The sequence below is a fragment of the Heterocephalus glaber genome, unplaced genomic scaffold (genome assembly GCF_053883595.1).
Source record: "Heterocephalus glaber isolate CG9 unplaced genomic scaffold, H.glaber_assembly_v1.0 deba00001594, whole genome shotgun sequence".
NCBI lineage: Eukaryota > Metazoa > Chordata > Mammalia > Rodentia > Bathyergidae > Heterocephalus > Heterocephalus glaber.
The window spans coordinates 17,123,651-17,150,235 of NW_028258369.1; positions in this window are offsets into that span (position 1 = coordinate 17,123,651).

A 26,585-nucleotide genomic window follows, 5' to 3' on the forward strand; every position below is an offset into this window, starting at 1 on the left:
TGCTTCTCCCCGTGAACCCCTTTGCCTCCCCTTTCCTTGTCTGGGTCCCACCAGTCTCTGTGGTCTTAGGAGCAAGCGGGGATGGGTGTGTGTTTACAGCCAGTGGCACAGTGTGTTTTGAACAGAGCAGCTGCTGCCTTTCCTGCTGCTGTCCAGCATGTGTCCTTGTTCCCCTTTGCTTACCCTCAGGCATGGAACAGACGGACAGGTCCTTTTCTGTTGCCTCCTTCTAACAACATCTGGTGGCATCACGAGTTTCAGAAGATAGAAAAGGGGTGTAGTAAAGGTAGCTATGTGGTATTTAGGGCTCGCGACAGATGCCACATTGCTGCCACTACTTGGCAACTCTGAAGAGGCTTTTGAAAGACTCTCGTGCAGTGTGTAGGATTCCCTCTGCCCACTGGGGCTTCTTTTCCTCCACGCTCACCCAGCTTGAGCAAGACTAATGATCCCCCTGCCTCTGATTGCACTGACTCGTCCTACTTTTCCTGGCTGCCAAGCGATTCTGCTGCAGTGAGATGAGAGGACCTGACAGTGGGGCGCTTGGGACCAGGACTGGCAGAGGATATGCCTTAGGGTGTTCGCTGTCATGTTTCATGAAGTAAAACAAGAAAGCGCTCCTCTTTGTTGGAAGAGAGCACACTCGGCTAAAGTACAGTGAGATTATTGCTTCCAAGCTGTAAAGTACTCTGGTGTGTGAAAAGCAAATGTGATACGCACTACCTGAGAAGCAACAAAAGCAAACATCACTCAGGACATAGAAAACAGCAGCACTGAGCCTTTGTCAATGGCTGTCGGAGACGATTCTCCATGGAGGTTCTGGACACCTTTAAAAGCAGGGATGTTTGAGCCAGGCGTGGCGGCACAAGCCTGTAACAGCACTCTGGGAGGCTGAGGCAGGAGGATCAGAAGTTCAAACCCAGCCTGGGCAATTTAGTAATTTAGTGAGACCCTGTTGCAAAATTTAAAAAATAATAATAAAAGTAAAAAAGGCTGGGGATGCAGCGCAGGGCAGAGGTTTTCTGGGTTCACTCCCCAATTCTGAAAAAAAAATTTTTTAAAAACAGTCAGAGATGTTTGTGTGGCAACCTTTCAGAGGCAGAGATAGCGGAGGGCTGTGTGGGACATAAGTCAGGCAGTTGCTTACCACCCACTGTAAAAGAATAGGGCCGCCCAAACTCGGGCTCCCGAGTTGTGATTTGAACCCACGGCACACGCTGGTTACCTCGGAGGGACGTGGGGAGTGAGAAGGATCCAATATGAGCATGCGGCAGCGGCCTGCAGCTCCCATGGCTCACGCCAGCAGCCCAAAGCCGTGGCTGACTGACTCATGAGTTGCCAGTGGGGTCAAACCTCAGATCTTCACAGCTCCAGCCCTGCCCCGGGTTCAGCCACCTCTGCCTCCCAACCTGCTGCACTGAGCTGATGAAATGCAGCCTCCGCTGAATCACTCGAGCCAAGCACGCTGTCATCGAGGCTGGAGCCCCTGCGCCCGTCTTCAAGGCACAGCCGTCCTTGGCGGCTGGAAGTGGGTGTTGGTGGCAGCAGCAGAAGGGAAGGACCACAAGAGTTGGGATCGGGTCCCCGCCCACTCTTGCCCCATCCTCCTCCCGCAGTCCCGGCTTGGTGCCTGGTGCGCCTTCCCCACTGCCCAACTTTACCAAAACAGCCTGCTCTTACAGTAAGTCCTTACTGCCCCAGATTCCCAGTCGCTCTGTCCCCACACCTGGCAGGACAGAGTGTCTTTTGCAGGACCATTTGTGCTGAATTGTCACTGTGCTCGCCTTGTCCCTGGCTTCCCGCCCTGGCTGAGCCTCAGATGTGAGCTGCCTGCTCCCCGCTTGGTCTGCTCTCGGGCTAGCTTCGCACCCGGCCTCCTTCTCAGCACCTTATTGCTGTGTCAAAGTTGTACCAGGTCTACACACCCAAACTGGATTGGCAACCCCGGGATAGGCACCAAGCACTCGAGCCAAGAACAGCATCCAAAGAGAGTGGGAAAACCATGGGACCCTCAGCTGGTAGAAGTGATCTTGGGCCTGTCTTCTTCACCTTAGCGCCTGACCTGGGGGCTTCGCATCCTTTGCTGTGGGAACCTGCTGGGCTGCAGGATGGGCCTCTAACACTTCCATGCCAGTAGCTGTCCACCTTCCCAGTTTTGACAAGGAAAACTGTCTCCAGACATGGTCAAATGGCCCTGGAGGTCAAAAACCACCCCCAGTTGAGAATCACAGATCTCTATTATTAAAGGCTCCCTAAATAGTTCTTTACTTTAGACTCCCCCTGCTCCCCAGTACCAGGAATCGAACTCAGGACCTTGTGATTGCCAGGCAGGTGTGGCACCACTGAGCTACATGCCCAGCCCCAGACTTTGTAGATGGGGTTGTTTGTGATCAGTTTCTCAACATCAGCACCACTGATATTTTGGTACTAATAGGGGTTTGTTTGTTTGTTTGTTTTGGTACTGAAGATTGAACCCAGGGCCTTTGCACTGAGCTACATTCCCAGCCCTTTGTATTTTTTATTTTGAGAGAGTGTTTTGCTAAATCACTAAGTTGCCCAGGCTGGGCTGGAACTTGTGAACCTCCTGCCTCAGCCTCCCAGAGTGCTGGATCGCAGGCTTGAGCCATCATTCCCAGCTCCAATAATTCTTTATTGTATGTGAGGGGGCTGTCCTGTTCACTGCAGGATGTCTAGCAGCAATTTGATGCCATTTGCACCCCCTTTCACTCCGAAGTACGGACAAACAAAAATGTCCCCAAACATTGCCCAATATCCCCTAGAGAGCAAAGCTGGCTTTGACTGAGAACCACTGTCCTGGTTGCTTTGGCTGGTGGTGGGCATGGGTGCGGGTGGAGCATAAAGGAAGCAAGAAAGGAAGCACAAAAGGAAGCAGACAGTTGGAGTGGCATTTCGGAAGGAAGCCCTTCTAACTGATTATTTCAAAACTGAGGAATTTCCGCACCACAGTTGTCTGTTTTATTAACAAACAAAGAGAGAGTCTGTATTCGTGCTTCTCAACCAGGAGGGATTTTTGTTCTTTGGGGGGCATTTGCCAATGTTTGGCAACATCATTTTTGGTTGTCCTAATCAGGGAGTGGAGATGCTACTGGATTTAGTGAGCCCAGAGAGCTGCAAAACATCCTGCAGTGCTGGAGACAACAAGGGTCCAAACGCCCAAAGTGCTGGGTGGGAAAGCCTGGTTCGAAGGGGTACTGGACTCAGCTGCAGCGTCACCTTCGTAAACCATGGGGACATTCATCCCACCCGGGCGGCCACCTGCTCTGCCTGTGTTTGTGAAGAATCAGCAAAGTTTGCACCGATGAGTCCATGTGAAGGGAAGCGAGAAGGAAGCGAGCGTCAATGACAGACGGACCTAGCTTTGAGGAACTGCAGGTCCTCAGCTCCTGTCCTCTGTGTGATCCAGTTGCATCTCTGACCTTCAGGTCCGTTAACCTGAGCAGGCTGATCCTCCGTTGGCCAAGTTGGACTCCATTACTTTCGTCCAAAAGGGTTCAAATGCTGCATAGGTCTGAAGTTAGAAACAAGTAGAAAATCTGATATGTGCAGCTACTCCCGCTATGCCTGGATAGAAGCAGGACTGCAGTTCAAAGACCCCTGCCGCAAAGCCTCATGGAAAGTGTAAGGTGTGATACTGCTGAGAAGATGGTAAAGAAGAAAGGCTCATCTCTCCCCACCGAAGCCCTTTCTCCCTCCCACTGAAAGACTGTTTATGGCTGGGTGTGGTGCGCATGCCTGTGATCCCAGCACTTGGGAGGCTGAGGCAGGAGGATCGCTGCAAATTTGAGGCCTCTCTGGGCTATGTGGTGAGTCAAAGGCCAGCCTGGAAGATATAGTGAGACCCTTTCTCAAAAAGCAAACAAAAAAGAAAAAAGAAAGACCATTTATGGAACCTCGAATAATTGCGTTTTGTCAATCAAGTGAAAGAAATGTGTATACTCATACATAATTTCTGGAGCCTTCTAAATAAAATATAAGGGGAAACTACCTTAGACTGTAAAATCCAGGGAGAGAGCAGATATGGAAGCATTAACATCTATGTTGCTTGCGGCCTCTCCTTTGTACTCGTTCCCATCTGCAAGACATTAATTAGAGCAGCGATTAAGTTCGCCTTACAGGCTGCAGTTGGATTAGCTGTAAGGCAAGTGAATGGCTGGCTCGATTATGTTATCTGTTCATTCAGATATTCCTAAGGAAGTATGTTGAGCTGCAGCAATAACTAATCTTCTGTCAGAGTTGGACACTTGGACAGGGGCTGATTGAAAATTACACCGAACATTTAAATTTAAAGATTATTACAGTAAAAGACACATTGCCATTAATTCCCCTCAAAATGCTCCTCATTCTGAATATACTGTAGTTCTGCCATCATTTTGACTTTGGAGAAGAGTCGGAAGTCACATGGTGCTGATGGCATGGGGCAGCGGCACTTACCACAGCAGAACTTGTGAGCAAAGCCTTGACTTTCTTTTCCCTATGTGAGAACTACATTTCTTTTCTTTCCCAAAGAAACAAAAGGAAGTGTCCAGCAACAAGCCCAGATTTGTTCACTGGGAAAGGATAGCAAAATAAATGGGATTCTCGCTCCCCCCAAAATGGTTTTATGTAAAGGCAAATGTCCTGGACAACTGCAGCTCTAAGGCTCCCTCCCAGGACACCATTCTTTCAAAGACAGGCTCTCACTATGGAGTCCAGGGTGGCCTTGAACTCACTATGTAGTCCAAACTGACTTCAAACTCGAGGATCCTCCTGTCTCAGCTTCCTGAGTGCTGGGATTGCAGGCATGCACCACCACGCCCTGCCAAGCCACCATTTTCTGGCAGCAGCCACGGTGACGTGGAATTCTGATGGCTCCTTGTGCCATCTCCACCCAAGTCCCTCCCACCCAACACAGATCCCAGCCTGGTGCAAACACTCGAAATCCTTGGAGGGTTGCCCTGCTGAATGCATAGAATATTTCTCAAACCTGGTTTACAAAGAGCTTTCATGCGCCCTTTGTAATTAAAAACCAAAAAATCACAGGCGACACCAGAGGGCGCCCTTTCCTTTGCTATTCTGTTGACAACACTCACTGCTACGAAAAGGGATTTATTTTTCTGCATTCCTGGGGTTGACGAGGGACACACACTGCAGTTCAAGACGACACACTCCTCGCTGTCTCATCGGCACCCTCCTTTGTCCCACGCGCCCTTTTCTCTTGGAGCCAGGCGACGTTGTCTTTGGAGAAATTCAGGGCTGCAGCCTTGAGCTCCGAAGGAAGCACCTGGCGAAGAAAGCATTTTTTTCTGCACAGCTCGGGACTCCACGGAGGCCTAAAGAGCGGGTGTGTGTGCTGAGATCTGTGTGGGGGTCAGCCCCCCTCCATTATGCAGGATCCCCCAAGGGAAAGCAGCAGGAAGCTAAAATCCAGAACACACAGCTTCCTCTTCTTTCTCACCACACCCTCTCCAGGTTTGGAGCTGGCAAGGTCCCGGCTGTCAGCATGCTGTAATGAATGTCACCTAGTGCATGCTGGGGAACATCTGCGTGGGGAATTATGGGTGAATGTGACCCACGTAACCTCCCCATCAGAAATGCAGTCAGCAAACCGGAAACATCATTATACAGAAAACGAAGAGCCTAAATATTTCCTTTTAAAAAGAAATGAATATAGTAAAAGCTAGTGTGGAGGCTGAGGCAGGAGGATCACCAGCCTGGGCTACATCGTGAGTTCAAGGCCAACTCGAACTACATAGTGAGATCTTGTCTCAAGAAAACCAAGCAAAAAATGATACAGAAATCTTTATTCCTCGGATCAGGCAGTTCTACGTATTCGAGATCAAATGCTCACTTCCTTTACCTAGGGGTTTCTTTTCACAAGCATGTGCTTTGATCTGGGCCTGGCCCTCTCCCCACTCCCCGCTGCATTCTCAAATAAGGCAGTGCTTCCTGCCCGGCCTTGGTGGCTGAGGCCGGGCTGAGTATGAAGGGAGCCTCAGCCACAGAAAACCACCACCTTTTTTGGCAAGTCTCTTGCCTTCTGCCTGGTGACGCGCGCCTCCGAGCTGAGAGGAGGGCAGGTTTGAGAGTAAGCAGCTTTTCCACTGCCAGGCTTAGCGGCGAACGCTGTTGGTCAGCAAGGTACACACGCGTGTCGCTCTCCTATGGAGAGTCTCAGCGTCTGAGGAATGGCTTCGGGCTCAGCCTCTCAGCTCCGACTGCCTGCATTCTTTCTGCTCCATTCACAGCCCCTGCTCACTGGACATGACCTTGCGTGCGATGACCCGAGTGGGAACCAGTATTTCCATCTCTCACTCCCAAATGTCTTGCAGCTAGGAACGGTGGCTCACGCCCAAATCCCAGGATTCAGGAGACTGAGGCAGAAGATCACAAATCAGAGCCCAGCTTGGGCAATTTAGTGAGGCCCCGTTTCAAAAGAAAAAAAATAGCATAAAAAGGGTCTGACATACAGCTCAGTGGTAGAGCACCCTGAGTTTGATGCCCAGTACCCCTTACCATAGTTTTCCTAAAAATACTATCCCTTCCTAAAACTCCTGCCCTAAACCTGTTCAGATGCTGGGTGGCAGGTGACAAGTAGATGGTGGTCCTGGTAGGCATCTTGAACATGTGCTGTAGATTTTATCGGTCCCTGTGGACCGAAGGGGCAGGCTGGGAAGAGCCCGTGGCAACCCCCTTGGGTGGCTTTGGAAACCACAGGTAATCTGGGTGGCATCGCTGCCAAGGAAGTTTCTCTGCTCCAAGGTGAAGCAAAGCGACCAATTCAAATCTTGAGCCAGGCCTTTGTCTACTTAATTTCTTTTTTAAAAAATTAATTTTATCGGTACATTGTACGTATACAATATAATGACATTCATCATTGGAAATTTGCACCTTTACATAATCTCTCTTGGTTCTTATTTTCCCCCTTCCCCTGCCCTCCCTTCAACCCCTCCATCCCTCCCTATTTACAAAGACTTTGTTTCCATTTTTCCATTTTCTCATATTAATCCCATTCCCTTCTTTCCTTTCCCCTACCCCTCCCACTTCCCCCTCTCCTTTGCCCCTTTTCTTCCTATTTCACATTATCTAGTATACCTTTTAGTCCTTATTTACACTTTCAGTTTCTCACACCAGAGAAACTATTCGGTATTTACACATGTGTGTCCTATTTATTTCACTGAAGAGTACTGCCTCAACGTGCATCCATTTAGCTATAAATGTCTCTAATTTCTCATTTTTTATGGCTGAGTAGTACTCCATTTTACTAAAAAAACACGTTTTCTTTATCCAGTCTCCAGTTGATGTGCATTTGGGCTGCTTCCAAGTTCTAGCTATTACAAACTGTGCTGCTATGAACATGGGTGCACATATATCAGTGTGGTATGATTCTTTTACTTCTTTGGGGAAGATCCCCAGCAGGGGAATAGCTGGGTCAAATAGGACTTCCAGTGCTAGTTCTTTGAGGTATCTCCATACTGATTTCCACAGTGGTTGCACCAGTCTGCACTCCCACCAGCAGTGGAGCAGGGTTCCTCTTTCTCCACAGCCCTATCAGCATTTGTCATTGGTTGATTTCATGACAGCAGCCATTCTTTCTGGGGAGAGTTGGAATCTCAGCATTGTTTTCATTTGCATCTCTTGAATGCCCAGTGATGTTGAAAATTTTTCCATATGCTTATTTGTTATTATTTTTTCATATGCTTATTTGTTACTTCTTTGTCTGAGAAATGTCTGTTCATTTCAGATGCCCAATTTTGGATTGGGTCTTTAAATTTGGGAAGTCTCATTTTTTTAAGTTCTTTATAGATTCTAGATAGTAGACCTTTGTGTGAGGAACAGCAGGTGAAGATTTTTTCCCACATTGTAGGTTGTCTCTTCACACTGTTGGTGGTTTCTCTTGCTGTGCAGAAGCTTTTTAATAAGAAGAGATCCCACTTGTTGATTGTTTGTGCTAGTTCACAGGCAACTGAGGTTTCATTCATAAAATCTTTTCCTGCACCAATATCTTCAAGAGTTCTAACTATCCTCTGATCCAGCCAGTTTAACGTTTCAGTTTTATTATGTAGATCTTTAGGGGATGGGGATTCAGCTCAGTGGTTCCGCTGCCTGCCTCGCAAGCATAAGGACCAGAGTTCAATCCCCGGTACCAAAAAAAAACCCAGTTTAGATCTTTAATCCATTTCGATTTTAGTTTAGTGCATGATGAGAGATATAGGTCTAGTTTTAATCTTTGCCAAGTTGAAACCCAATTTTTCCAGCACCATTTATTAAAGAGGCTATCTTTCCTTCAGTGAGGGTGTTTGGCTCCTTTGTCAAAGATGAGGTGGCTGAGTATGACTGGAGTTGTTTTTGCATCTTCTAATCTGTTCCACTGGTCCTCAGGTCTGTTTCTTTGCCAGTACCATGCTGTTTTTATCACAGTAGCTTTGTGGTATAGTTTCAAGTTGGGGGTTGTGATACCCCTGCCATGTCTCTGTTGCCCAGGATTGCTTTTGCTATTCTAGGTCTCTTCTTGTTCCAAACAAATTTTTGGATTGTTTTCTCAAGGTCCATGAAGTATGCTGCTGGGATTTCAATTGGGATTGCATTGAATCTGTATAGCAGTTTTGGAAGAATGACTATTTTCACTATGTAGATTCTTCCTACCCAGCAGCAAGGGATGTCTTTCCATTTTCTGATATCATCTTCAATCTCTCTTTTCAGAGTGCTATCATTTTCAGAGAAGAGATCTTTGATTTCTTTTGTTAGGTTGATTCCTAGGAATTTCAGTTTTTTGGATGCTATTGTAAAAGGAATTGTTTGCCCTATTTCTCTCTCAGTGAGTTTGTTTTTCGTGTAGAGGAAAGCTATTGATTTTTGTGTGTTGACCTTGTATCCAGCTACTCTACTGAATTTGGTTATTAAGTCTAGAAGACTTTCGGTGGAGTTCTTGGGATCTTCTATATAGAGTATCATATCATCTGCAAATAATGACAATTTGACTTCTTCGTTTCCTATCTTTGTTCCTTTTATTTCTTTCTCTTGTCTAATTGCTGTGACTAATGTTTTCAAGACTATATTGAACAGGAGTGATGATAGTGGTCATTCTTGTCTTGTTCCTGATTTTAGTGTGAAGGGTTTCAGTTTTTGACCATTTAGTATGATATTGGCTATTGGTTTCTCATAGATGGCTTTTATCAGATTGAGGTAGAGACCATCTATTCCAATTTTTTGTAGGTTTTTTAAATCATAAATCCAAGTTGGATTTTGTCAAATGCCTTTTCTGAATCTATTGAGATTATCATATGGTTTTTGTCCTTGGCTTTATTGATACAGTGTGTTACATTGATTTGTGTATGTCGAACCATCCCTGCATCCCTGGGATGAATCCCACTTGGTCAGGGTGTATGATTTTCTTGATGATCTTCTGCATTCTATTTGCCAGTATCTTATTAAGGATTTTTGCATCTATGTTCATTAGTGAGATTTGCCTATAGTTCTTTTTCGGTTAGGTCTTTCTCTGCTTTGTTGATCAAGGTGATGCTTGCTTCCAGGAATGAATTTGGGAGTATTGCTTTCTTTGAAGAGTTTAAACAGTAGTGGCAGTAGTTCCTCTCTGAATGTCTTGTAGAATTCAGCATTGGAGCCATCAAGACCTGGGCTTTTCTTGGTATGTTTTTAATTACATTTTCAATTTCATTGATTGATATTGGGTTGTTTAGAATTTTTAGGTCATCTTTGTTCAACTTTGGTAATTCATACTTATCTAGGAATCTATCCATTTCATCTGTGTTTTCCATCTTATTGGCATATAGGTTCTCAAAGTAGGTATTGATGATCCTCTGGATTTCTGCTGGGTCAGTTGTAATTTCATCCTTTTCATTCCTAATTGCATGGATTGGGGTCTTTTCTTGCCTTTTTCTGATAAGGTTGGCTAAGGGTTTCTCAGTTTTGTTTATTGGTTCAAAGAACCAATTCTTGGCTTCGTTGATTTTTTGTATCATTCTCTTTGTCTCCATTACATTGATTTCTGCTCTGATGTTTATAATTTCCTCCCTTGTATGAGCTTTGGGTTTGTCCTGTTCTTCTTTTTCTAGAACCTTGAGGTTTAGCATCAGGTTCTTTAATTGGGCTCACTCTGTTTTCCTAATATGAGTATTCACTGCTATGAATTTCCCTTCTAAGACTGCTTTCATTGTGTCCCCTAGATTCCAGTATGTTGTATTGGCATTGTCATTTAATTGTAAGAACTGTCTGATTTCTTCTTTAATTTCCTCTGTAACCCATTGGTCATTCAGAAGTGTGTTGTTCAATTCCATGTGTTTATGAAATTCTTGAGGTTTCCTTTGCTATTGATCTCTAATTTCATCACACTATGGTCTGATAATATACAGGGGATAACTTCAATTCCTTTGCTCTTACTTAAACATGCTCTATGAGTGAGTGTGTGGTCTCTTTTGGAGAAGGACCTGTGTGCAGCTGAAAAGAATATGTATTCTGATTTTGTGGGGTGGAACACCCTGTGAACATCTGTTAAGTTCATTTGTTCAAGAGTTTGTTTGAGTTCTAGTATTTTGTCACTTATTTTTTGTCTAGTTGATCTACCTATTTGTGACAGTGGGGTATTGAGTTCCCCTACTACTATTGTATTAGTGCATATTTGATTTTTCATGTCCGTTAGTGTTTGTTTTATATACTTGGTTGCACTAGTGTTTGTTGCATATATATTTATGACTGTCATCTCTTCCTTTTGGATTGTTCCCTTTACAAGGATGTAGTGTCCTTCTTTGTCTCTCTCAATCAGTGTGGGTTTGAAATCCACTTGATCTGCAAAGAGGTTAGCCACTCCTGCTTTTTTTTGGGTTCCTGTCATGTGGAGTATTGTTTTCCACCCTTTAACTTTCAGTCTATGAGTTTCATTTTGAATTAAGTGTTTTTCTTGCATACAGCTTATTGTTGGATCTTGGTTCTTGACCCATTCTGTCAGTCTATTTCTTTTGATTGGTGAATTGAGACCATTAACATTGATGGTTATAACTGATATGTATTGTCTTATCATTGTCATGACTTTTTCTTTCTGTTGGGTTCTCCCAATTTGCATTTAATTTCTTGTCGTGCCCAATGGATTCATTCTGCTGGGCTTCCTAGGGTTGTGATCCTCATCATCTTTTCCTAAGATATTGTTTAAAATTTTTTGGAGTGTTCTTTTGGTATTCATGAAGTTCCGAAGGTGCTCTTTGTCATGAAAGTGTTTTATGTCTCCATCAATTTTGAAAGATAGTTTTGCAGGGTACATCAATCTAGATTGGAGGCTGTTTTCCTTTAGGGCTTGAAATAGGTCACTCTAATCTCTTCTTGCCTTGAAGGTTTGTGTTGAGAAGTCTGCTGTGATTCCGATGGGCTTCCTTTGTATGTGATTTGTTTATTTTCTCTAACTGCTTGTACAATTTTGTTCTTGTGTTGGGTTTCTGGAATCTTAACAAGCAGATCCAGAAGCACGGGCACCTGCTGGTCCTGGACAATCAGCGTATACTTAATTTCTAACAGCAGAAAGCAGGCTGGGCCAGTGCTTGCCTGCAGTCCCAGTGCTCAGGTTGCTGAGGGCGAGGATCACTTGAGCCCAAGTGGGGACACCAAGGCCAGCCTGGGCAGCAGAGTGAGACACTGTCTCAAATAAATGCTGGGTATGGTGGTGCACAACTGAAATGCCAGCATTTTGGGAGGCTGAGGCAAGACAACCTGGACAATTTAGCAATTTAGGAAGATCCTGTTTCAAAATTTAGAAATTAAAAAACGTGGGGATGTAACTCAATACAAAAGCCCTAGGTTCAATCCCCAGTACCGGAAAATGGTGGGGGATGTTGGCCGACATCTCCTGACATTTATCAAGGGCTCACTTGGCACTCCCTGGTGCCCTGTAGCCATCTATTATCACCCCTAGTGTGCAGATGGGGACACTGAGGCACCGCAATTTTAAGTAACTTTCCTAAGGTAGCACAGGAATGGTACAGCATGAATTTGGGTTTAGGCATTCTTGGCACTTGTGAGAAGATATATACCTGAGGTCCTGGGGTTGAGGCCTGGTTATTCTTCATAACTTTATTAAGCTCTGGAATGGTTTGGCATAGATTCCCAGTTTAAACTTGCCTGCTCACTCTTTCTTTCTTTCTTTCTTTCTTTCTTTCTTTCTTTCTTTCTTTCTTTCTTTCTTTCTTGACAGGGTCTCACTATGTATCCCAGGCTAGTCTTGAATTTACAATCCTCCTGCCTCAGCCTCCTGAGTACTGGGATTACAGGTGTGCACCACCGTGCCTGGCTATTTCTTGGCATTCTCAGTGGTAAAAGCAGGAGAGACAGGGCTGGCAGCACTGCAGTGGGGACAGCTATAGTGTAGAAGGGTGGAGGCACCACACCAGGGGGAGGGTCCCAGAGAAGGGGGGCTTGAATAATCCACACAGCAAACAGACCCCAACACTGGGGAGACAGCCATGGGAGGAGATAGCACTTCTCTTGTTGAAGCAAGAATTGTATGGCTTGCTAGTCTCAGAGAGAGAGAGAGAGAGAGAGAGACAGAGACAGAGACAGAGACAGAGACAGAGAATGAGAATAAAGCCAGGCTGGGCAAGTTAGTGACTTGGCAAAATCTTGTCTCAAAATAAAAAGAAAAGAAAAGAAAAGAAAAGGCTGGGGTGTAGCTCAGTGTAAAGGCCTTGTGTTCAATCTCCAGTGCCCTCCCTGCAAAGAAAAAGTATATTTAGCTCAGTGGTTCTGCCGCCTGTCTCGAAAGCGCAAGGTCCAGAGTTTGTTCCCTGGTACAAAAAAAAAAAAAAAATCCAAAATAAAAAAACAAAAAACCCCAAAACCTCCCCCGCCCAGCTGGTGAGTAGTGACCTTATCTTGGCAGCAGCAGTAACTTGTTGCAAGCAATTAGCGACTTCAGTGGTTGTGTCTTGTGTCGAAGCCCCAAGGCCATGGCTGCCTTGGGCATTCCTGCCTAGTCTTTTCTCATGTGGCTTCCTGCCTGGTAACTGCAGTCCAGGGCTCTGCAAAGCATGGGACACTGAGCTGTCGGGTGATTTCTTAGGCTCTCCTCAGATGTGGAGAGAGCAGACATCTCCATAACCTCAGGGTCAGATGTGCGGGCAAATCTGCAGACCAGCATTGGAGAGTGCAAATGAAAACAATGCTGAGATTCCACCTCACTCCAGAAAGAATGGCTGCTAGGGCCGGGGATTTGGCTTAGTGGTTCTGGAGCCTGTCTCGCAAGTGCAAGGTCCCAGAGTTCGATCCCGGTACCAAACAAGCAATCAAACAAACAATGCCAGAAAGAATGGCTGCTATCAAGAAATCAACCAGTAACAAATGCTGGCGGGGCTGTGGGGAGAAAGGAACCCTTCTCCATTGTTGGTGGGAATGTAGACTGGTGCAACACTGTGGAAATCAGTGTGGAGATTTCTCCCCTTCTTGGTATCTCCCTGAAAGAATAAAAGCATCATACCACAGTAATATATGCACGTCCATGTTTATGGCAGCACAGTTTGTAATAGGTAAATCTTGGAAACAGCCCAAATGTCCATCAACCATAATGGTATCCCCACCGAATGGATAAAGAAGATGTGGTTTTTGGACACAATAGAGTACTACTCTGCCACAAAGAAGGATGAGCTTCAGACATTTATAGCTAAATGGATGGAGCCTGAGACCATATTCTTAAGTGAAATAAATCAGACACACATGTGTAAATATCGAATTGTTTCTCTGGTGTGAGAAACCAAACACAGAAATAAGGACTAAAATGTATAACAGATATTGGGAAATGAGAGGAAAATGTTCAAATGGGAAGGGGAACAAGGGAGGAAGAAGGGAAAAAAGAAGGGAGAAGAAAAAAAGAGAAAATAGGAGGAAAAAATGGAAACAAAGCTTTTGTTCATAGGGAGGGGAGGGGCTGGGGGGAGAAGGGGAAAAAAGAGGTTGGATGTATCATGTACAGGGACAAATTCCCTATGATGAGTGTCATCATTATGTACACCTAAAACCTTCCAATAAATGTTTTGCTATTAAAAAAAAAAACAACTACAGACCAGGCTGGGCATGATGGTGCATGTCTGTAATTGTAGCACTCAGGAGACAGAAGCAGGAAGGCTACTGCACATTCGAGGCCAGCCTGGGCTACATGGTGAGTTCAAGGCCAGCAAAACCCCTCAAAATAAAAAGGTAACAATAAAAAACTACAGGCCAAATGAAGGGCCAAAACTGCCCAGGAAATCAGTTTCACTCTGTTCTTATTTATCTAAATGTAATTTTTAGTCTTTCTTGTGAGACAGTTTTAAAAATAGAAGCCCTGCACTGCATTGCCAGGGGACTTATTGACAGGCTAAAACTGCTAGATGCTTGAGTGCTCCAAAGGGATGGAGAAACCTAGCAGAGAATAGAAAATCTCAATTGCCTGCATAGCAGGGCCTGCATGGCAATGGTGGTCTTCCTCTCCATTCTGCTCCTTATTATCAGTCTTATCTCCCATTCCAAGGTTTGATGATTAAATTCATTGTTAGGGTCTAAAGGAACGTTCTGATGTGTTCCAGAATGTTCTATACAGAGGTCAGTAAATGTATGCTTGGCATCTTTCTAAACACAAAATAAAACTTTGCTTTTAAAATAAGGATAGTGCTACAAATTCTCTGGTGATTCTTTCTTTCTTTCTTTCTTTCTTTCTTTCTTTCTTTCTTTCTTTCTTTCTTTCTTGCAGTAGGGCGATTGAACGAAGGTATGCTCTACCATACAGCTAGATCCCCAGTGCTGTTTATTTTTTATTTTGAGGCAGGGTCTCATTAAGTTGCCCAGGCTGATCCCCGACCTGCAATCCTCCTGCCCCAGCCTCCTGAGTTGCTGGGACCACAGGCATGCACCACTCTGCCTGGCTTGGTGAATCCTTCTAAAATTGTTACTGCAACAGATAGGATACTAATTCAGTGGCCTGTGACAGGAATCCACAACAACAGTGGCTTGAGAGTTTATTGCTTCTTTCTCTTCCCACCCCACAACAGGGGATCCAGGCTCTTTCCCGGTGCTCACTCAGCTACCTTAGCTATTATCTGTGTCTGCCGGTGAAGGACAAAGGGGACAGGAAGGCACAGTTTCTCTCTTTTAAGGCACATCACCTATCCTTTGATCCCACTGGTGAGAATTGGGCTACTTGGCCACTTGTAGCTCTAAGGCAATCTGCATTTTAATATGGATGCTGGGTGGCTACATCTGCAATAAAGCCTGGACATTATTGCAGTAGAAAGGGAAAATCTGATCATTTTCCGCCAGAGAACATAGTGCCTATTTACCCCAAGGCTTGTACCAAGCCATTATTATTTTTTTCTTTTGGTTTTTCTGAGACAGGGTCTTGCGATGTAGTTCAGGTTGACTTTGAACTCACTATGTAGCCCAGGCTGGCCTTGAGCTTGTGGTGATCCTCCTGCCTCAGCCTCCCAAGTGCTGGGATGACAGGCATGCACCACCACGCCCAGCTACAAGATGCTCATTTGGGTGGCCCGTTGCATGTGCCAGGCATAACTTGGGGGTTCTATGACAACAGCCACTTTCCAGAATCCAAATCAGAGGCACCAGAGAAGACCGTGTGAGGCTGTACTTATTCCTCTTCCTGCAGCTATATTTACATATATGGTATGATATTTTAATAAAATGTGACACTCTTCCAAAGGAAATGGCCTGTCCTGTTGTGGAACATTTCTGAACAGGACAGATCATTGGTGGCATTGGGCTGTCACCCACTACTCACCTGGTCCTGGGCCAGCGTGGCCTCCCTGTGATCCAGGTGAACTATGCACCTGGTAGGAAGCAGGAGCCCTGGAGAGTACACAGGCAACAGGTCTGAGTTCGATGCATGATGTCCCCTCCTCTGCAGCACGGATTGCCTGCCACCAAATTACCTCTCTGAGTCTTGGTTTCCTCATCTATACCACAATATGCAGGCTGGTTTTTCTGTGGGGTTCACATCCCAGCCTGGGCTGAACATACCTTGAGCAGATGTTTGCAGTGGATGTTATTTTTGAACCTCTTCCCTTGGTCAGCTGGAGACTTAGAAGGGAGGCCTTTTGAAGGAGGTGACATCAGAAGAGAATGGAAGTCAGGTGTGGTGGCAAACGCCGTGGTCTCAGCACTGAGGAGGCTGAGGCAGGGGGATCACCACAGTTCGAGGCCAGCCTGGGCTAAATAGTGAGATCCTATCTCAACCCCCCTGCTCCCCCACAAAAAAATGAGGAGAGGGTGGAATGAGGTGGTACAAGAATGTCATGGTGGAGTGGGCTCAGAGACAGCTGGAGTATGCCTGGGTGGGGGGGATCAGCTCCTGGCGGCCTCATCTGTCCAGTGACTTCGACCACAGGAAGGACATTTCTGAATGAACAGAGAGGAATATTTCAGATCCTTGGCCCAAGGGCATCTGGCAGCATCACAGCGACGGGGACAAGGACTTTGTGGTCTAGTTTTGGCTGTGGCACTCCTTAGCTACAAACTTTGGCAAATTACTGGACCTCTTTGAGCTTCACTGTCTTCAGATGTTAAAAGAAAGGACTGATATCTATGTTAGAAAATCTGTGGGAAATAAATGACCATGTTTAAAAGAATGGAGTGGCAGCACAGTGTCCTGGTTAAAGCCCAGACTTGGGAGCCAGATAGGGTTCCAATCCCACCCCTACCACTTACAAGCTGTGTGACCTAAGACAAATTGCTAAAACCTCTGTGCCTGTATCTCTAAGCCGGCCATAGCAATCGTACTTTCCCTTAGATTTGTTGAGATGTGTAAATGAGTTCTCAAACGTGAAGTACCATCCTATCAGTGCTGCCTGGGACTTCCTTGCTGTCACAACGCCTAACATGGGGCCTGATCTACAGCAGGAGGTTAAGGAGTGGCTCCTCTCCTCTTCTCATTCTTTCTCCCTCCTAGGCCTGTCACAGCTCTTTAGGGCGCCCAGTCAAAATCCCAAGGAATGGACTTACGCTGGGACAACCAGATGCGTAAGAAGTTTTGCTGGGCATGGTGGCATATGCTGGTAATCCTAGCACTTAGGAGGCTGAGGGAGCAGAATTGCTGTGAGTTTGAGGCCAGCCTGGGCTACACAGTGAGTTCAAGGACAGCCTGGAACATATAGTGAGACCCTGACCCCCAAAACAAAACAAAACAAAAATGAGGGAGTTTTATGGCTACTTGTTTATTTATTTGCAGTGCTAGGGATCAAAACCATAGCCTCGGGCCTGTTAGGTAATTTGCTTTGTTGCTTGATCCTGACGAATCTGCTGCCCTGGATCTGCTACCTCCTGAAACGAGGGGGCTGCATAGCCTCAGTCCGCCCAGGGCGTTAGGCTGCTCTCTCTCCTCAGGCAGGGCCCAGGCATAGGTCACCCTCAGGCCACCGTAGCGCCGTGCAGGGGCTGCTGGGACATCATGGCGGTGAGCTGTGCCTCGTAGATCACCCCCTTCCGGACTTTGAAGCAGTGATTTAGAAAGGATGTGCAGGTTGCAGGTACAGAAAGATGGAGGAAGTGGTCAGGGGTGGGCAGGAATGTGTCTGCAACCCTCAGTGTCCTCTACCTGCTCCGGGTATTTCCCAGTAGAAACCTTTCCTGTTTCAGCAGGTGGAGGAGGCGCGTGCTTCGGGCCTCTGACTCTCCAAAGAGCCTGTTCTGAGCTGGCCTCTTCTGAGCTGCCTTTGAGCAGCCCGAGTAGCCTGAGGCTCTGGGTGGTGCTGATTTCTCCCAGGGACCCTTCAAGAAATTCAATTACCACGCCATACCACACCAGGTTGTGCGTGACTAGGCTCTCGGCAATCTCCACGCCCACCTGGCGCTGCTGTGCGTGGGGCAGAATTTCCACAGATGCCGCGCGCCACTATGCACCCGTGCCTGCCCGTGAGCGGCGGTCTTGGCAGAGACACTGACCAGAGGGTCCTGCCTTCGTGGGCCATAGGGATCAGTGGTGTCTTTTTCTCGGTGGCAGAGGCCCTTTGACTAATGGTGTTTGTCTCCAGAAGAGCAGATAGTAGACTCCCGATCTCATTAAAACGGGGTGGGGGCAGGGCGTTGCAGTGCTGGTGCACGCCTGCAATCCCATCGCTGGGGGCGGAAGGGGGCTGAGGCAGGAGGATCACCTGAAATGCATAGTGAGACCCAGTCTCTCAAATAAAGTGAGGGAGAGGTGAACTCATTTTTTTGGAGGCTTTAGGGCGAGGCCCAGTTAAGTTTGGATCTCAGTTGAACCACTCTCTGGCTCAGACTCTGTGAACCTTCATGTATTTATTTAACAAAGGATAAAACGATTTTCCATTCATGTTTGCTAAAAGAAGTTAATGAGAATCGTTTTAAAGGTAAAGTAAAGCATAGGTGACATAAGGTTATTTAAGGTCTAGAAAACCCTACTGGGGAGGATGCTCTTCCATATTTGGGTGGTTAAACAGCCTTGGATTTGCTCAGTGCCGATCTTGGAAAGTCTTTATGAGCATAAATGAAGAGTGTTGAAAATAAGGTTTGTAGAATCAACCTAATGTCACTCCCTGGGATAAATAGGTGGCATGATGATGGGGTTGGCGAGGAAATAAGAGCACAGAACTGTTAATGGCTTTATTGGAAGGCTCGTGCCAGCCACAGACTTGGCATCAGAGCGGTAAGAACTAGTCGTGTTTCCTGACTGTGTCACCTCGCCATTGTCATTTGCTGCAGAGTGTTACTGGGGACCCAGCCAGAGGGCTGAGGCTGGGCCCCACTCTCTGGATTCATTTGCCTGCCCACCATCAAGAGTATAAGAAAAGTCCCCATGGGCCGAGGATTTAGCTCAGTGGTTCCAGCGCTTGCCTCGAAGCGCAAGGACCTGAGTTCGATCCCCGGTACAAAAAAAAAAAAAAAAGTCCCCAAAATGGTAAAATGAGTTTGTCCACAATTTGGCAGGATTGGGAGAGCAGCTAGTCCCCCCCCCCACCCCCCAACATGCTGCTGAACTTTAACTTACAGGAGGGGTCAAATAAAAGCCAGGAAACTGACTATGTTGATTCAGCTGGGCTTTGGGCCACCAGCAGCCTAGGAAATGCTGAAAGTTCGGTTCTGTCGAAACCCGGCACCAGGGCTGGGGGTGGACATTTCCCTCTCAGCAGGAGGAACCTGAAAAAAATAGCTTAGATTTAAAAGTGCTAAATCTTTCAGGCTCTGTTTTAACCTCTGGGTTTCACTAGCACTAGTCCTTGGGTCTGCAGCCGACTGCACCCTATAACTTTTAGATGTCCGGGTGTCGCACTGTAGTCTTTCGAAGGGAGCCCGTGACCTTTGAAGCCTAGCATCCTCACTAGGACCTTCCCAAGAGGTACAGAGAGGTCCCTGCACATACCCACTTGGTCTTTGTCATCCTCACGCCTCCAGCCAAGGAGAAACTGAGAAGGCTGAGGTGGGGGTGTGTTCAAACAGTTGTCCCCAACAAATTGAACGGAGAGCAGCTCCTCCGGATGGAGTTGCTGACACTGGGAAGACATCCAGGCCGCCGCCGCAGCCGGGAAGGCTGCCCGCTGTGTACATGGTCAGCCATCATCTATCGTGCCGGACAGCTTCAAGAAGATTCATCACCCGAGCTGTCTGGCACCCCTGGCGAGGTGTCCTGCAGGACAGTCCCCAGCGTCCCATTTGCCCCTGCTCCTGTATTCCCCAAATCCACACTGCCACAAGCACCAGCTCATTTATGCAGAGGGTAGCAATGGCAAGGGCTTCTTTGGGATTGATTTCAGTACGAGGAGAACAAAGAGGAGAGGGAGGAGGACTATGGTGACAAAGAGACATGGATGATGGCATATTCTGTTCTTTTCTACTTTCAGATCGGACCTATCAGTCAGTTGGCAATGAAAACATCACATCATTAAATTCCAATACATAAATGCTTCATTTTGAGTGAAAGTCAAGACAGATTCTGATTGCTCTTCATAAAAACAAGACTGCTTCTCATTACTCTATCGTTCATCTTCTGCATAATTGTTCTTAATGGGGGGGTCTTTTTAGACCTCCCCTACAGTCTCCCCCAGCCATTTTCTTTTCTGAGACAGTGTCTCGATGTGTAGTTTAGGCTGAACTCAAACTCACTATGTAGCCCAGGCTGGCTCCAAACTTGTGGCAATCCTCCTGCCTCAGCCTCCTGGGTGCTGGGATTGCAGGTATGCAACACCATACCCAACTCCGAGCCATTCTGAAATCTACATTTAGGAAGTTCAGTTGTTCACTGTGATAAACTCTTCCCTTGTTCAACTGGATTTACACCATCTAACCTCAAGGCAGCTGTATTGACCCCACCCCAGGCCAAATATTCAGTTTTTTAATTTAATATTAACATGAAGAGAATGTATTCCTCAGGTGTTAGAGAGGGGAACTACTCTCAAACTACAACATCAGAGACCCTAAGGTGGAAAGGGGCTATTATAATGTTGTGGTTGAAAGACACTGAGTCTGAGAGAGGCAGAAGACAGGAGGAGCCCTGTTTTATAATCCCCACAGTTGTGGTCTTTCCATCATGTTATTTCTTATTTGCTGTCAGTTTAGGCCCCAAGCTCTATGCATGGTTGCTAAGTGACAGCTTCTCTGTCTGCGCCCTTTGAGGTTAATATTTGCCACCTGCCCTGGAGGTCCCTGAGTTGGAGCTTACCTGACACCTGGATACCACTGGGGTCTCAATTCAGCTGGCTGAGGTCTACTTTGGTCTGTTCTTTCAGCCCAACCCCCAGCCCATGCTCAGCTCTCGCCACCTGGGAATTTTGTTAAACAGTTTAACGAGGTGAACCTGGTTAGGACTGGGCCTTGCTTCCATCTTTGGGGGACCTCTAAGGGCAAATATTGTGAGAGCAGATGGTGAGGGTCAAGTGTTGGAGGGTGTGTACAGACTTATTCTTGAGGCAAACTGTCCCTTTGTTTTGAGAAACCCGTTCCTTTTAGTGAGGCATATATAAAGCGAGTGATGCTGTTGCTACAGAGGAGGGCTTCGAAACTGGATGTGACTGGGGACCATTGTTCCCACCCAATGGGCCGCTGGTCATATGTGCACTCACATCTTCCAGCTGGGCTTGTTCTCCTCGGACAGTGGTTCTTTTTCTCAGCGCATTTACCTGTAAATTGCTTTGTCCGGGAGGACTTGTGGGTGCTCTTGTTTTAGGAGCTGTTTACGATGCAAAGTGGACTCCCTGAGAACTCGGAGAGAAAGCCCTGCTGGCGAGTTCTAGTTCCATTCTCTGGGTGCCATTGTTTCCCTTTGAACCATACTGACCTTGGGAAATATCTAATTAAACCATCTTCTCATGATAGTGGGGGCTCATCTTAGATCAGAAAATAAGGGTTGTAGGGTCAGGGATTTAGCTCAGTGGTGCTGCCACCTGCCTCACAAGCACAAGGTCCTGAGTTCGATTTCCAGTGCCGCAAAGGAAAATAAGGTTTGGGGAAGGAGACTCTGAGTGATGGAAAATGTCCCTTCCTTTTAGCACTTAGCTGGGTAGATAGTTGTATGTGTCCCTCTGTGTGTCACCTGCTCCCTGAAACGGAAGTGACTGCTTTGCTTCTCACTGTATCCTCACACCTAGCATGAAGCCCAATGTGGCAAGAATAAATACGTGTTCGTTGACTGAACAGTAATACTAAAAATGTTGACCAGAGTATGGTGAGAGATACCACACTCTCCTCCATGTGATTATTCCTTAAATCACACGACTTCTTTTTTCCTCTCGTTGGTTAAGACTAGAGGTTTTATAGGAAAAACAAAAAGGTATGGCTCAACAATTCACCCAGCTTTTAATGAACCAGCACTTGGGTCCTGTTTATAGTGTGTTCTCTGTGGCTGGGTGGAAATGCTTTGCTTTCACTTTCCAGTGCAAAGGGACAAGCTTTGAAAAAGGGGTATCAAGATTCACTGAAACAAAAATGCAAGCCACGTCCATCTTCAAATCCTCCCTACAAAATTCTTTGTAACTACGAGTTTGCATTTAACTCTGCGTCCTGCTGCAGAGGTCCACACAGTGGTCCATTGTCCTTAGCAGAGCCCGCTTCCTTCCAGCCCAGAGGACTGGCCCCCTGCAGAAGTGACTTTGACGGGTTATTCTTACCGGAAGTCCACCAGGGCTGTCTCGGGCCTGGCCTTTCATTTCAGTCTCCTGGGGTTGTTCTTTTGAACAGAGGGAGCAAGGCCTTGCTAAATGGTGCAGCTCATTCAGAGCCCAGAGTTTAATGTCCGCTTCTGAGATTTCAGACTGTGTCAAACCCCTGTGCTCTGCTGAGCTTGGCCTTGGTCCAGGGTGGAGGGTGGGCCTTGAAGCCTTCGAACATTCTGTCGTTACACAGCTGTTTCCAGAGGCCCGATCTGCTCCCGCCCACGTGAGTCTGCAAATTGCCACCGTGTCCCTCTCTCTAGAGCCCGAGCTTTCAAAGGCACAGTTAGCTCGCTTGTGCCTTTCTGTCACCTTCCTTTTGCTTGCTGGTAAATAAATAATTGGGGAATTCTATGTAGCTGGTGACCAGTTACTTTCCAAGCCCCTCGGCCAGGGGGAAGCAGTGGAATATATAAATGCAGTAGATGTAAGTCAGGGAAACAACCAGTTCTTTATTGCTTGCTTTGTGGCAAGTGACCTCTGATATAAAGGATGTTGAGCTGATGACTTCGTATCTGTAGCCAAAAGACCCTGGGCTGCCTCACTGGGACTTAGGGAAAAATAGCTCCCTGCTACGTGGGCAGGTTCTTCCTCAGAACTGGACTTTCCAGAGCTTTTCCTTCCACTTGTTTTTTTCTAATTCATAACCTAAAACTGACCATTTATTTTTTAGATTTTTATTTTATTTTTTTTTGAGACAGTGCTAAGTTGCTAAGTTGCCCAGGCTGCACTTGAACGTGCAATCCTCCTGCCTCAGCCTCCCGGAGTGCTGGGATTATAGGTGTGTGCACCATCACGCCTGGCAAACTGACCATTTTAAAGGGGCATTTAGTACAGTCTCAATATCATGAAACTACTACCTCTATCTAGTTCCAAATATTTTCCTCATCCCCAGAGAAACCCCTGTAGCCATTAAATAGTCCCTATTCCTTCTTCCTCCCACCCCTAACAATAGTCATTTTCTTTTTGTCTCTGTGACTTTACCTAGCCTGCATATTTCACATAAATGGAATCAAAATATGCGATGTTTGTGTCTTGACTCTTACACTGGACATAATGTTTTCTAGGTCCATCCATGTTGGACCAGGCATCAATGCTTTATTTCCTTTTCATGGTTTAATAATATTCCATCATCCATATAAACCATATTGTGTTTTTCACTTCATTTACCAATGGCCATTTAGGTTGTTTCTACCTTTTGGACATTGTAAGTGGTGCTGCTATGAACATCTCTGTGCAAGTCTCTGTTAGAGTCTTTGTTTCCCATTTTCTTGGTTATGCATCTAGGATCGGATTTGGTTGTTACACTGTTTTCCACAGTGGTTCTGCCGTTTTACATTCTGTGTGTGTGCGCACATGTGTGGTGTTGAGGACTGAACCCAAGCCCTTCACTTTGAGTTAAATACCCAGCACCCACCCCCTTTTCAAGGCAGTCTCACTAAGTTGCTCAGGCTGGACTCAAACTTGGGATCCTCCTGCCTTAGCCTCCTGCAGTACTGAGGTCAGGTGTGTGCCACCACGCCTGGCTCCATTTTACATTCCTAACAGTAATGCACAAAGTTCTTATTTCACTGCATCTTCACCAATACTCCTTAATCTCCATTCTTTTGATTTTAGTCATCCTCGTGCATTTGAAGTGTATTTCCTGGTGGTTTTGATTTACATTTACCTTAGGGCTAAGGACCTTGAGCATCTTTTTGGGTGCTCATTGCCAGTTGTCTATCTTTGGAGAAAAGACTATCCTAGTCCTCGGCCTATGTGTTAAGTTGCCCAGGCTGGGCTTGAATTTGTGATCCCCCTGCCCCCACCCCCGCCTCAGCCTCCCAGAATGCTAAGATTATAGGTGTGTCCCGCTGTGCCCAGCTCAGAAGTGTTTTTAAACTGATGAAGTCCATTTTCACATATTGTATCTTACACAAAGGCATGGAGGTGTGGAGGGAGAAGGGCTAGTTATCCTGGGGTCTAGCTCACCGTCTGATTTTACCCTTAGACTATTTTGGGATGTGCTTGTCCTGGTTGTAAAATCGCACCTCATCTGAAGACCAACTTTATGTAAAACCGTCATGCCTTTTCCTTGTTTGCAGATTGTCTTACTGTGAGAAAAACTCGAAGCGGTAATTCCAGCTCTTTTGGTCTCCAGTGTCATTGACCAGGCAGTATTGTGCCTCCAGCTCAGACCTCTCTTCTGGACTCTGGAGTCATGTGTCCAGCTGCTGCATATCTGCCCGTGGCTGTTCCTGGGTGTCTCGCACTTGGAATATTCCTGACCACACCTTTGTTTTCTACGCCATGTTTTGCATTGGTGGGTCCCCTAGTTTTCCAGATCTCTGCAGATGGCAGCTTCCTTCTTCCAGTTGCTCGCACCAAACACACTGTTTCATCCTTGAGTCTTTCTTTCACGTCTCACATCCAGATCGACAGCAAATTCTGCTCACTCAATGGCCAAACTATGGGGGGACTTTGAATCTGACATTTCTCTTCATCTCCAAGGGCCCAGCCAGTGAAGCCCCATCTCCCCCTCCATTCCTGTCTCCCTATTGCTCTTCTATTTCCCTTTCCTTCTCCGCAAACAGCTAGAAGAATCTTCTCTTTTCCTTTTCTTTTTTCTTTTGGTTTTAGTTTTGATATTTTGAGACAAAGACTTGCTATGTGGTTCAAGCTGGCCTTGAACTCACTATGGATCCCAGAACTCCTGGCAATCCTCCTGCCTCAGCTTGCCGAGTGCTGGAATTATAGCTGTATACCACCACACCCAGTTTAAAGAACTCCTTTCCAAAGGAGCAACAGGTCGGGTCGTTCTGTGCTCCAAGGCCTCCAGGGTCTCCTAGCTCACTCAGAGTGAAGACTCGGTGAGTTTTGCCCTCCTTCCTCCCCACCATCTGCTCTGATGTCCTCTTGTCACCTCTCCTGCCCCAGGCCTCCTCACAGTTCCCAGAGGACACCACTGACTGTGTCCTGTCATCCCTTCTGCCCGCAGCACTGTCCCCCCTTAGAGCCTTCAGGCTCTGCTCCAGGTCACCATTTATGAGAGTTCTGCCTGACACCCTCACCTCAGAAAGAAAGTCCTCCCGCCTTGCCCTCATGCAGCCTGTCCTGTCCCCAAGCTGGGCCCAGCACATCCTGCCTCCTTACCATTTTCTGTTTTCCTCACCTTGCACATGGCTATTTTTACATGATACGTGAGCCATTTATTGCTTGTCAGTGTTTGTTTCTTGGTGCAGACACAGCGACACCCACATAGACACCAACCCAAGTCTACCGGTTGGCTGAACAAGGAGGGACTCTGCATTTCTTACACACTGTACAACTGTCCTTCATCACCTTGGGGCATAGAACAAGGCCTGGAAGCACAGCAGCTTCTGTTTCATGGGGACCTTGAGTGTCAGTGCTGCAGGCTGCTTATTTATGTTTAAACAGGCAGCCTTTGAGTGTAAGCCCTCATGAGGGCCTCCCATGGGCGCATACCACAGTCCAGGCCACTCTGCAGCACTGTGGTGGCTTTCCATGTGAAGTCCCCAGGAAGCTCACATGGAGCAGATGCCCCAGTCTTAGAATGTGTCCTGCCCTCCGCTCAGCGTGGCACTTAATGAGCTCAGTTCCCAAGATTCCAAGAACTGTGATCACGTCACATGACAGAGAATGCCCAGTATGGGAGCAAGGAGTCTTTTGCTGCTTTCATTGTAACATGAAGAAACCTTGAAGAAATATTTTCAGGTGTGGCCACCTTGCTGACTTGCAGCTGGAAAGAGCCTGGGTCATCAACTGGGTGACATACATAACACAGATGGAAGTGCCAGCAAGGTCATTGAGCACATTGTTCCACTTAACAGATTAAAAACTAAGGCCTGTGACCCAAGTGGCTTCCTCAGATGGACCTAAGTGACAGTTCAGCTGAATTTTGTCAACTTGGGAGCTGCCCAGGGGATTAGCACACTTCTGGGTGTGTCTGGGTGGGTCATGGAGACGTGAAGTTGGGGTCTATATTGGAACTCTGGCCCCTCCCTCTGGTGTGGTTCCCCTGCTCTGCTTCCTGATCACTATGAACTACACAGCTTTGCTCCACCACACCCTTCCTCCATGATGCTTCTGCATTGGAGCCAGTCAACCATGCACTAAATCCCCTGGAACCATGAGCCAAATTATAGCTGTCCTTCTTTAAGTTGTGGTTGTTGGGTATTGTATCCTAGTGATGGGGAGGCTAACAGTGCAGGGCAGCAGTGACCTTTAAGATCTCTATATTACATCAGAACTGAAGCATAGCAGTTTGAGGCTACTTGCCAGTGAGCACACATCCTTCAGGGGACAGAGGGACTAGAATGTAGGCCTTATAACTCCCTATCCACCCAGTCACTGATCTGATGAGGGGTTTGTCTCCAGGAAAAAATGGTATAGTCCTTCCATCATTTTCTTTATTTCCCTTTTGAGAATTGGGGTTGATAGTAAGAA